Genomic DNA, 13,023 nt, shown 5'->3' with positions numbered 1-13,023 from the left:
GGTGATCAAGCTCAAGTTAAGCCATGAGACAGCCTTTCTATTTAGTACGTGAATTGATGGTTCAGTGAATTAAAAGGAGTGCAATGCTCACCCACTGTTTCCACAAAGGAAGAAAATTTGGTGCTTTCTTCTCTTCTGAATTTGGATCAGTAATTTTTACTACGGCAGAGTGGATTTTAGACAATGGTGGTCAAATTACAGACAGCACAGTTTCTAACACCTGAGGGATTATCAGGTTGTACTCTTGATTGCTTGCACAGTTATGAGAGTTTCCTGGGCTCAGAACAAATAATGGTGCTCTAGCAGTTTTCAAAGCTGCACTCTAACTCAGCATGTTTTACCTTGTTACTGCTTTTATTTCCAAAGTACCCATTCTCACCTGTAACCCCCTTCTTGACAAGACTGGGCACTTTAGGCTACACGCTGGTCAATACCTGCCACATTGGGACTCTAAAGGAATAAACAATTTTCCAGAGAAGAAGGTGCAAAGGAGTCATGGTTTCCTTGGAAACATTTTGCATAAAAAAGTCTGAATTTTCATGCGAGTATTTCCCAAGCCTTTCTTGAACCACTGGAGAGAAAAAAGATTGGTTGTACCTAGGCATAGCAACAACTGTAGAACAGAGGGCATGAAAACAGATATATCACCTCTAGTTAAAGATGAGGTTAACTAGAGCCCAGGGAATACCTCAATGTCTTAGGCATGTCTTCAGTACCCTGAGATGTGTCTGGCAGAGAGGTGTTACAAAGCCATCAAACATTTCCTTAAATGCAGATTCATGCCAAAAACTAAGTGTTGGCATTACCCCATGAAACAAGAGACCACCTGTGTCTTCTACATGGGTTTGTGCTGCTTCGGGTTGCAAGGTTCTCTTTCCAGCTGCTTCTACTCTGGGATATTTCCAACAGATATGTCAATAGTCATAATAAACTGTGGAGTAATGCCATTATATTTAGCATTGGGAAAACGTGAAGACAGTACTGGTGTAATCTCCATTTGTGACCTAAGACAAGACTTACATGTGTCCAATTTGAGTAAAGAGCAGCCTGCACAGAACCCAACAGGAAGATATGTTTCAGAGGCAACATATTTGTAAAAGGTTAATCTGGGATTTTTGAGAAATGAATGGCTGACGGAGACCACTATTATCTTAGAAAGTCTTAAGAAGCAGACATGGTGTAATTTGATTTTTGAGATGGAAAAATTTTAAGATAACAAGAGAAAAGAACTAAAGTAAATGAGAAAGATATAATGGAAAAAACTAAAAAACCAAGACTGACAAAAGCTTTGAGAAATATACTGATTAACGGAGAAAGAAAAGACTGAGATCTTGTCTGTTAAACATTTCTTTGTAGAAGGAACAGCATCATAGTGAAATAAAAGACTGTTTGAAATCTCTGATTTAACTTCAGGTGATATTCACAAACAAAAAGAATATTTCATATCCTTTAAGACCATGGCAATTAGATACAACCGATCTGTTTGCAGTACAGCAAGTTGTCGAAAATCAGAGGGAAAATCTTTGTTGTATTTACTAATTGGATCAAAAGCAGAACCTAAATCTGAGCTTTCTGATCATGACGTTTTTCTTAAGAGTTAGCAAATAAAGAACTGGTCTTCATTAAATAATAAATATTAAAAATGACATCATATAGAGATGTGCCAGTGTACTGATAGAGAATAGTTTTTAGCCTGTTTTTAAAACAAATGTTTTTCATGAGAAGTTTGCCTTTGATTTGCTGGGTTGTGCTAAATGAGGCATATTTTTTTTTCCAGTGCAGTCCTATGAAATTTAATTACCAGAGAAGACAGGCAAATCTCTGCTATTTATGGATTTTCTCAGTTCAACTGTTGTACTTTTAAGTTCACATAGTGCCATCACAGACAAGGAACTTGTGAAACCTAATGGCTTTCCCCAGAAATTGTGCAAATCTTTATTGTTGGTTTGTTAGGATGCATACATCCAAAGGAACTTTTGACCTACTGCAGAACTATATATGGAAGCCTCTAATAAACCCAACACTTAAGACTGTATTAGTAAAACATACTTGATCAGACAGTGCTGAAAAAATAAACAGTGTAACTCTCTTTTTGAATGTAATATTGTATGATCTTTTTAAAAGTTTATTTTGTTTTGTTGCAGCAGACATGTCTTTGTTGTAAAAGTCCAGGAAGTATAACACTGGAAGAGTTAAATACATTAAAGTTTGGAGCATTAATCACAGTAAGAGAAAAGAGGCAGGCTTCCTTTTCAATACAAGAATAATGTATTTCCCTCTTTAATACAAGAATAATGTATTGCTCTCATGACAATATATTCTTCAATTATGATTTTGATTGTCATAGGACTGACTTCACTTATAACTGGCAGTAACTTCAATGCTTGCAGTTCATGCTGAAATAAATATTGCATTCATCCTCTCTGAACTGAACCTAACCCAAAGTCAACACAGTTATGCTTCTGTATTTACAGAACTGAGGGTCAGTTTATATTTCCATTATACCCTTTATTTTTAAAGGTCTTTACTTGGATTTTGATTTTTGTTGTGTTTATTTTAGGCTTTCTAAACTTAAAATATTAACTGCATGAAAACCACACGTGTTTGCAAAATAAAATATGCATGCCAAAGAAAAATTGTGATTCAGCTTTGAAATATATGGGTTTTCAGTGCCTGGAAGGCAAAAAGTAAAAAACCCTAACAGAAACCTCCCATGAGGAATAGCCCAAGATGGATTTGGTCCAGAGGTAACAGTCTGTAGTCCCGGAGCTGATTCCTGGGAACCAGGTAATTTTGACAGGACTTCAGGAAAGTAATAGCGATTGGAGGCTTGAAAGTAAAATTCAAGCATGTTCTTGTATGCAGTCCTGCATACAGATACACAAACTCAGCTCCACATATGATATCACTCTGAGTTACAAGTTTGCCAAACCAGAGCACCCAAAGTCAATATTTTAATGCACAGAACTGAAAGCACTGGAGTTATCCAAGTAATAATCTACACTCATTTCTCCCATACTAGCTCATTCCTTAACTCATGCCCTGGTGTATCAGCACAAAGACAGATATTTGCAGTGGAAGCTGGTGCATAACTAGCAATCCAAATATTATAAGGCAAGATCTTGCAAAGTCCTGAAGTATATTGCACTGGATATAATTTGAATGTAAGAATTGCCTTGCCATTCTTGCTGCAGAACCAATGCAGGAATGCCTGAGGAGACTTAGAAAAATCAAAACACTCCTGGTGTATCCTAGTAAAATATCTCTAAATTTGTATTGGACACAGTTCTATACCATGACTATCAAATTGGATAATATCTAAGGTAATAATATAACCTAGATTTTGAATTCAGTTAATCGAACGGATATGATTAGAGAGAATATTTCCGTATTATGTTAGAAGACACATGGTGTGTGCAATCAGGCTGAGCTCTAAAAACCTTACCTGTGAGACAATAATTGCAAAAGAGGTGTTTATTTGGTTACATCGATGTTCCAGTCTTGTGAATCCATGACTATATTGTCTTAGGACAAATTTTAAAATGATTTTTAAAAGATGAAAATCTGCTTTTCACATCTTTCTTTTTTTTTTTATCTGCTCCTTATCAATATTTTTTATTTTCCTTAGTAATTTTTCCTGAAACATGCCCACAAATGCTGCTCTATCACTCCTCAGCTGGACATGGGAGAGAAAACACAATGAAATGCTCATGGGTCAAGATAAGGACAGGGAGACATCCCCTAGCATTTACTATCATGGGTAAAACAGACAGGACTCAGGGAAAATGAATTTAATTTATCACCAATCAAATCAGACTAGAGCAATGAGAAATAAAACCAAATCTCACAAGAATTTTCCCTTTTCCCAGGCTAGGCTTCACTCCTGATTGCTCTGCCTCTTCCCTGCCAGCAGAATGGAGAGATGAGGAGTGAGAGCGACAGCCAGTTCATCACTCCTTGTCTCTGCTGCTCCCTCCACCTGAGGGGGAGGTCTCCTCAGGCTCTTTCCCTGCTCCAGTGTGGGATCCCTCCCACAGGAGACAGTCCTTCTCCAAGGTGAGTCCCACAGGGTGCAGTCCTATGGGAACAGGCTGCTCCAGGGTGGGACCCCTGCAGGGTAACAAGTTTCACCAGCAAACCTGCTCCAGTGTGGGCTCCTCTTCCCAAGTGTCTGCAGGTCCTGGCAGGAGCCTGATCCAGCACAGGCTTCCCATGGGGTCACGGCCTCCTTTGACCATCCACCTGCTTTGGCATAGGATCCTTTATGGGCCAAAGATGGAAATCTGCTTCACTGTGGATCTGCATGGGCTGCAGGGGCACAGCTGCTTCACCGTGGTCTGCACCAGGAGCTGCAGGGGAATCTCAGCTCCAGCACCTGGAACACCTCCTCCAACTCCTTCTACACTGACCTTGGTACATGCAGAGTTGTCCCTCTCAGATATCACCGCTCTCTTCTCTGGCTGCAATTTGCTCCTGTGAATTACTTTTCCCCTTCTTAAATCCATTATCCCAGAGGCATTTCCACCACTGCTGATTGGCCCAGCCTTGACCAGTGGCACATCTGTCTTGGAGCCTCGTGGCTTTGGCTCTGTTGGACATGGAGGCTGCTCTTCTGGCAGCTTCTCCCAGAGGCCACCCCTGCAGCCCCGCTGCTGCCAAAGCCTTGGCACACAAACTCAGTACAGCAGTGTGGAGGTCTGTGTGTTAAAATGCCTGAGAGCAGATGTTGGCCAATCTTGGTGTTGACAGCACTGGGCTGGAGACCTATAATGATGATTAAGAGCACCTACTGAATCAATGTCATTTTGATTGTCATGCTGCTGGTGGTTGTATATGCAGGGATACACCACAGGCTATTTTTAAGTTTAAAGTCTGAGTTATTGCCTTGGTCAGAACAACACAGTAATTTTCTAGTTCCTTGATTTGTTGCTGAAAGGAAACTAAGGTCTGTATTGCCTCCTGTGGGTCATCTTTTCTTTGTATTAGATGATGGAAATGAAGCAAAGCCAATTCCAGTGACGCTCCAAACTTTTCAATGAGCGGTACTGGAGGTCCAACAAGCTAAATGGGAATTTACCAGCTGAAAAAAAACCCCATAAAATAAAATAATAATGTTTAGAAGGGTAGAGACAGGAAATTACTTGTGAGAAATGTATAACACTGAGTGATTTCTTTTTTAAATGTATGACGCCAATTTAGTGTTTAAAGCTGCTCAATGGCTGGAATACAAACTTCTTGTGAAATATATTAGGTGTTTAGAGTCACTTAGTGGTTACTAAAAAGCCCTCCTAATGAAACAATGTATTAATTGCTCAGGGCCACTCAAAGCAAACACACATAAAATATTTAGATGTCTGGAGATGCTCAGCAGCTTGATAACCAAGTTTTAATAAAGTCTATTCAGTGTTTAGAGTTGATCAGCAGCTAGGAAAACAACCTGTGCTCAGCAGCAGAAATGCAGGGCTAATAAAATATAGAGCTGCTCAGTGGCTGCAGCAAGGTTTTTAAAGCTATGCTGAAATTAGGGAGACTAAATTAAGCAATAACAGTAGAGGCACTGGTAGTTCCATAGGATTAATGGCTGTCTGGGATGAGTTGATGGCCTGCAGCTACATTTCAGGTCATTAATCCCAGCTGGTCATTAGTCCCCAGGAAATGCTGAGCACTGAGGTCATTATTACTATTATAGCCAGCTTAAAAAAAAAATCAAAACATTATGTGCATTATGGTATATGAATGTATGTAGTGCCTACAGATATCTTAAAAAGAGACCTCCATACTCATATTAAACAGATTTTCTCTAGAACAGTTCTAACACCTTAGAGTCAGTAAGATTATTGGGAAATCTATCTACATTTCCACTTGGTACACAAATTGAAATCAAAGTTTAGGTGGCCTGCGCCTCTTAGTTGATGCTGTCTGGCATCCTTAAAAAGGAGCACCACTTTTAGGATACTTAGTGTGGCCTTATTTGCATTAAGCAGAAGCTGCATTTGGTAACATTCCCACTGTCCTGTGTTCTTCACATACTGACCTACTTTCTTTTTCCTTTTTATGAATACCAGAGTGATAACCTTGCATACTGTCATACTTTGCATTTTTATAGAAGCATGTACCCAGAAGGATACTAAGAACTTCTCAGAGACCCTACAAAGATTCCTGGGCTTGCTGCTGAAATAGTTTCCCTTGAAAGAACAGTCATTCCTTCTGGGACAGCAATAGTACACAATAGTGTTTTAACAGGAGAAAGTGAAGATAAAATTTAATTGATAGTACAGGGGAAATTCAGGCAGGTAGTAATACCTGCTGGAGTTTGGCCACGATTAACTTTCACAAGTAATTGTTCAACTCTTTCTGTCTATCCAGTTACCTACCTTAACCTGAATGTAGCATTCACCTTAATTTTCTCAGTTCAGTAATTTAAGAAGTAGTAGGTGGCAGCCATGCTCCACATTCCAGAGCTAAAAATCATACTTGCAGCCTGCTTCTGTTATATAGGGAGGAATTATACATCTCAGGGCTGGGATATAGCTTTTCAAATCACCAGGAAACACCATGATATTTTAAATGCTATAACTTATGCTATGGATTGTACTCTGGAAGCATTTACCCTTTTCCATTAACCTAAGTTAGGCACCTAAAGCAGAAATGATAGGAGTGTACCTCCATAAACAGCTTACAACACTAGTAAGGCAAGGCAGAAAGGAAAACAGCAGATATCCCTTTCACAGGAGAAGGAAATCTGTTTTGGATTGGCTTTTTTGTGATTGGTAACATCTGAATTGTCCAAGATGGCCTACAGACCAAAGAATGGAAGGGTATCTTCCAGCTCTCACAACCAGATATCCAAAAGGCATCTGATCATACCTATGAGAAATTATTTCTTGTGTTTCCAGCTGATCAGCAGATTATGCCTTTTTTTTTCCTCTTTATCAGGGTGATCACAGTGGATTCAGACCGCGCAGCCTTGTCTAGACTGTTATAACCACCTCTAACTCTTCAGGTTAAAATATTGAAGCAAGTCTGAGAAACTGAATTTGTGTGCTGATCTCCGCCCTTAAGTTTGATTGTAGAGTTCTCTTGCTGTTACTTCACAAGCATCTTTGCAGATAAATTTATTTATCTGCCATTTATATTTGATAGAGGCCTGAGAGCATCAACACAGTTAACCAGCTGATCACATCACTGTGTGAATAGGTAAAAGGACTTTCATATTACTGACATCAGAAAAAACCCCATTCTGCGAGATTACAAAATCTTGCTCACATCCCATAAGAATTGTAACTAGCTTTAAAATGCTGTCCTGGGTTGAACTGGCAAGGAAACCTGGTCTGACTGTGTGTGAGTGGGGTGTGTGGGGAGACAAGCAGGGGCCCCTTAGGTCACTGGAGCCACCTGTTGTGAAGGATCTTTAGGAATGATCATGGGAAGTGTCCTCAGCAACCTCAAGGCTTGAACGACACCACTCACTCACATAAAATGTAAAATTGATTTACTGAGTGGGATGGGCATAGAGAGTGGCTAGTGGTTTCTGTTCCAAGATTGCTATTTTACCATGCACACACACTGCAGTCACATTCACACCAACAAAAGCCCACCTGCTTTGGTCCAGTCTCAGCCTGCACCAAGGAGCTGAGGATGCCAGACACTCACTACAGCTGGTGACTGTCCAAGCCTTTACAGGTGGCCTGGCTTCCCCAAATAAGGGTGCTAACTTGGGCTCAAATTTCTGCTCAGCACTAGGCATTTGAGGATAAGTGCCCTCCATGGCACTACTGTCTCAAATATTTATTGCTTTCTAGGGTGTGTGGTCAGCATAAGCTGTGAATAGCTTTGTTGATCATGTAGTTGAAGTCCAAATGCTTTTGACTTTCTCTCTGTTTAAGATAATTTAGCTGTCATTACCTCACTTGCTTTGACTTTCTAGCCTCTCCCCCAAACGTGTTACAAGGATAAGGATATAGATTTAACAGTTCAGCTTTGATTATTAACTGTGATCCTATTTTTCACACTGCCTACCTGAACTGTTTAATGAGTTAGAACTACTCAGATACAATCCAGATATTTTTCCAGATGCTTTCAGGCAGTTCTTGTCCTGTAACAACAACCAGGGTGTGTAAACTGGAGTACAAGCCACTAGCATCTTGAATCCTGTTCTGGGATGACTATGGTACTGATATCAGTGGCTTCTGCTTTGTCTCACTTGACTTTATTTATTTATTTGGATTAACTAGATGCCATTTTATACGTTTTCAACATGCTGCTGTATCTTGCTTTTTCTTGGTCTGCAGCTGGACATTATGTCTGAATTTATGTTCCGTTCCATGGATGTTAAATTCTTAGTCTTTCATACACCTAAACCTCATTTTGTCCAGCTCCATATCTGCATTCTTTAATAGTGTCATTGTGAGCTATTTACTCTCTTACAGTCTCTGGTGTGAGCCAGTTTCCCATCTCTTACCATTCCCTGCCTGCTGCTCTACATCACATCCCGAGTCTCCACTTCTTAAGACACTTGCTGTTGTACCAGGTTTCTTTTCCTCTTCAGTACATTGCTATATTAGAGTAAAAAATACCTAATTCACCACAGCATAACTACTTGATAGTACTTGTTAGCACTGGTCATTAGACACACTACTCTTACGGCTAACACGTGCTTTGTTAAAACAGAGTTGACTGCAGCTAAAGAAAGGTTCAGACAAATGAATCCTGACAAACCTTGAAAACAAAGTGAAAACCTGTGGCTCGTTACTAGCAATGGCAGCACCAGGACAGTGTTCCTGATCTACAGGGCTACTGCCGGGGTCTTCCTCTCACCTCCCACAGAGAGGAAGACCTCCCACATGTTTTGCCTCCCTTTTCTTTAAACACAAAACTCTGTGTAAATAGTGCCTTATGACAAAACCTTTGCAAACCCTTGAGCAGCTGACCTTCTGCATCTTGCAGCTGCAAAGCTGAATAATTCTGTCCTAAACTGCGCACAAGATTGCAATGACACAAAACGTTAACGTTAACTGCAGATGAACCTATTTCATTACTTTTAATAACATTATATCTGTGTTGTCTGCTCAATGCAGTGATAACTTAGTGAAGGCAAATTAATTTACATATTATCCACATAAGCAATAATGAGGGAAATCAGTTTCCTCTAGAGTTGAGGAGAGAAGTTTAATTTAATTTGGGTATGGGCCAATTGATTTCAGGTTGGTCACTTGCTTTCTGGCTGACAGTGGGACCTTGGGGCTCAATGATAGGTGCAAAATCATGTAAACCCATGAGTGAAAATGCCCATGCCTGAAGCAAAATCTTCAAGATATTATAATAGGGGTGGAAGGGGAGCAATTTTAAATTAACTGCATAGAAGACTTTTTTGTGAGGTTATTTTTATTAATCTTACGCTCTTGAAGGGACTTGAGCAGCTATGAACACATTTGCCTAGCAAAACGTGGGGTAGTATTATTGATCAACTGGTGTAAACACTGCATAATGCAGTCTGTAAAATCTCTGGGATACTCTGGTGTTACACATAATGAGAGAAGCAATGCATAGGCAGGCACATGGTAAAGTAAACCTCTGGCTCTTGAGTAAAGGTGTTTCTTGTAGTGTGCACTCAGATTAGAATGACTAGCAGCTTTGAGTTGGTGTTGCAAATGAAGTCTCTTTCACCACACCCCCTGTGCTCATGGGGAGCTGGTTCAGTGGGCACTGACTGGTCAGGGGGACTTAGGCACACTGTGATCATGTCATGGGATTGCCCCTCATTGACAAAATCTATTTGAACATCAAATAATTTAAACATGGGTAATGCTAGTATCTTAGTGAATCAACCTGTATAATTGGCTTCTTTGATAATAACTTAAAAATATTTTTGATTCAGTGAGTTCTGAAAAAGCAGATGAAGCGGCTAATTTATTAATTAAACATTGAATTGACAGGAGGGGATAATTGAGAAAAAAACCTGGTTTTGATACTTTCAATTTAAAATTCATGAAAATCAAACTGATCTCCAAAATCAAACTGATTTCTCATAAAAAAAACAACCTGAAAGATCCAAGCCTCAGCTAAAAACTTCTTCATATTACTTGCTCTACCAAATTAGAAGAATTTTAGACACAGGTCTAGAGGTTGCTTCTATGTAAAGAAAGAGAAAAGGCACGCAGCACTATCCCTTCAACTGCATAACAAAGCTTTGGGCTCAATTCTTCCTTCTCTTAAAGGAACAAGTGTTAGGCACTGACTTAAGTGGCTGCAGGATCATGCTGCAAATCATCTCTGTGACCTTTACTTTATCATGACTCACCTCCCAGTTCAGGATAAACCCAGAATCTGCCTGGGAGTATTTTTGTTCCTTGAAGACAAAGGACAATTGGCAGTCTAAATGCTGAATATTGCCAAGGGGCTGCTGTAGGCTCCAGGAACCTGGCCAAGGTGGGAGTGAAGGAGTGAACTCGTGAAGGAATGAGCAGATTTGTTAAAACTGTACTAAGCTGTTGCTGTTTATTAAATTCAATTTTTCAAAGATGTTCTATAAATTGCTCTATCAGTTGCTTCTAAATGGCATCATTCTGTATGGGAAAGGATAAAGAAAGGTTAAAGCAATGCATTTAACTTCCAATATGCATCTAAAATATGTCATCCCAGAGAGCTGGGGACTGACACATTCACCAATTCAGAAATGCATGTGCTGTGCCTCCTGTGACTTTCCCCCTCCCATGTTTGTGGGGCAAGTATGAACTCTGAAAGAAGTGCCTATGAATCCTTGGCAACCTATATTGGCAAGAAAGAGCCAAAATTGCTATACTGAGTCATCATATCCAACTACAGGCAGTAACATTATCAATAGTAAATTGCTATGTTGCAAGACAGCAGGTAGCAGAGGAAGCTCCTAGCAGGGAGAGATGGATCAGAGATACAGTAGATTACACCCCACCAGAGGGAATCATGAATGAAGCCTCAAAGGAACATGAGCAATCTGATAAAATTAGAACAGAGATATTAGTAACATGGAAAGAGGCTTTTCCAGTGAAATCTTGCACTCTGATGCAGAGCACGTCAGGTGAGACTCTATATTGTGCCTCCAGGAGATATAGCACAGACCTCAAAGCCAAAAGTCAAGCAGGAAAATAATGTCTTTACCTCTGAATCCTAATTATTCTAGGCTGCTCCTGCAGAGCTGGCCCAAATTTCTGCGGCCATACACCTAGCACATCCATTGTATTTCAGTCTGGATCTGTCCCTTCCTAGCCCTGGACTGAGCAAGAGCTTAGAAGAGAAATTATACAAATGCGTTACCAACAAGCAAATTCATCTTGACACAGATATATGCTGTGAAAAATATTAGTCTAAATGCTTAGAGCTGAGCAATATGCTAAGCAATAAACAAATAAAAAGTCACAAAATAGTCACAAAGGCCTTAATGAAATCTTAAAGTTGTGGGTTTGTTATTGTTGCTTGGTGGTTTTTTTTGGCTTTTTTTGGTTGTGGGTTTTTGGTTGTGTGTTCATTTTTGACATGACAGGTTTCTGAAGTATTTTATTTAAGTATTTCTATATGCAAAAACCTTCCTTAAAGTCTTTAGGTAGTTGGTATACCCATTTGTTTGACACGTTACCCCCATGTAAATGCTGGTATGTAGCAAAACCCTAGACCAGTGAATTTTATTTATGAAGGCTTCAAACCTGTATTGTAAATTGTCTTGTGGCTGTCTCAGATACATGTACTGTTATTATCTTTGCAAATACATGTACTGTTATTATCTTTGCAAATACATGTACTGTTATTATCTTTGCAAAATGGCAATGGAGTGATACCTCTCTGCGCAGAGGTTTGGGGTTTTTTTTATTTATTAAAACAAATAATATAGGAAACAGTTTTCTGCAGAACAATCTTATTAAAAAATTAGCATTTCTGGTGTAGCCATCATTTTTCACACTTTCCAAGTGGCTTGACTCCCATCCCTGTAACATTTTTTCTGATTAGCCTGCTGTCCTGTTTAATCAATAGAGCTACAAAGCCAGCTATCTCTCACTCTATGGTTATCTTTCATTGTACAGTACATAATGCCACTAGTCCTGCTGATAACAAAGAGCACACAGAGGGAATGTGGCACTGCATGTTTGTTATCTTCCACTCAACTAAACATACTTCTTTTTCTCTCTTGACTCTTATCAATGCAAAAAAATGCTGAAAACAAATTACTCCTGGTGTTAACACTGCACACGCCAGTTGGGACTGAGATTTTTTGCCTGTCTTATGTCTGTGGTTTGCCAGCACTACAAAAGCCTGCCAATTTGATACATCACCTCATCAACCTTTAAGAAGGCAGTGCAAAGTACTGCCATTGTCAGCCAGACTTACATAGATGGAGGGAAAACTCTGGATGCACAGAGACTGTAATGCACGGAGATTGACCCAAAAGCTGTTCAGGGTTGACCCCAGATTTGAAAAAAAAAGAGAAAGTAATCCAGTTCTATACTTTTTCATTTCCCACAAAACATGAAAGCTGATATACTTAAGTTTCTCTCTTGGCAACAAGAAAACAGCTAAATTGAACTTTTGCTTCAGTTAAGGAACAATCTAGCAGTTTCCCTTCTCAAAGGTCTGCCACTCACAAAGGGGGAAAGTGCCTTGCTTAGAAAAGGATCCCAACATTTTTTATGTCTTTCCTGACCAAAAAAAACCCTGAAGGATTTGGTTCTGTCCACTCTGATCTTGAGAATTTTAACCAAGATACATTTTGATGGTGCCTCCATCATATGTATGAGAATCTGATGTTCCACAGTCAGACAATAACCATGTATACAGATAATATTTAAGAGAGAACTGCAGTTTTTCCCTTTGCTCTCAATCCACCAGTAGAGTCTTAAAAATAAAGATTATTGTTTTCCACAATATCTTCCTGTTTTCTTTATTTCAAAAGAAAATACTAGAATAGCTAGTAAAAAATTTTCCAAAATTGGAAGCTCCTTAAAAAGAAAATAAATAAATGTTTTCTTGTTTCTTTTGAGCACAAGTGTATTGGTT

Source organism: Serinus canaria, chromosome 3, assembly GCF_022539315.1.
Source record: "Serinus canaria isolate serCan28SL12 chromosome 3, serCan2020, whole genome shotgun sequence".
Classification (NCBI taxonomy): domain Eukaryota; kingdom Metazoa; phylum Chordata; class Aves; order Passeriformes; family Fringillidae; genus Serinus; species Serinus canaria.
This window is presented reverse-complemented; position numbering follows the sequence as displayed.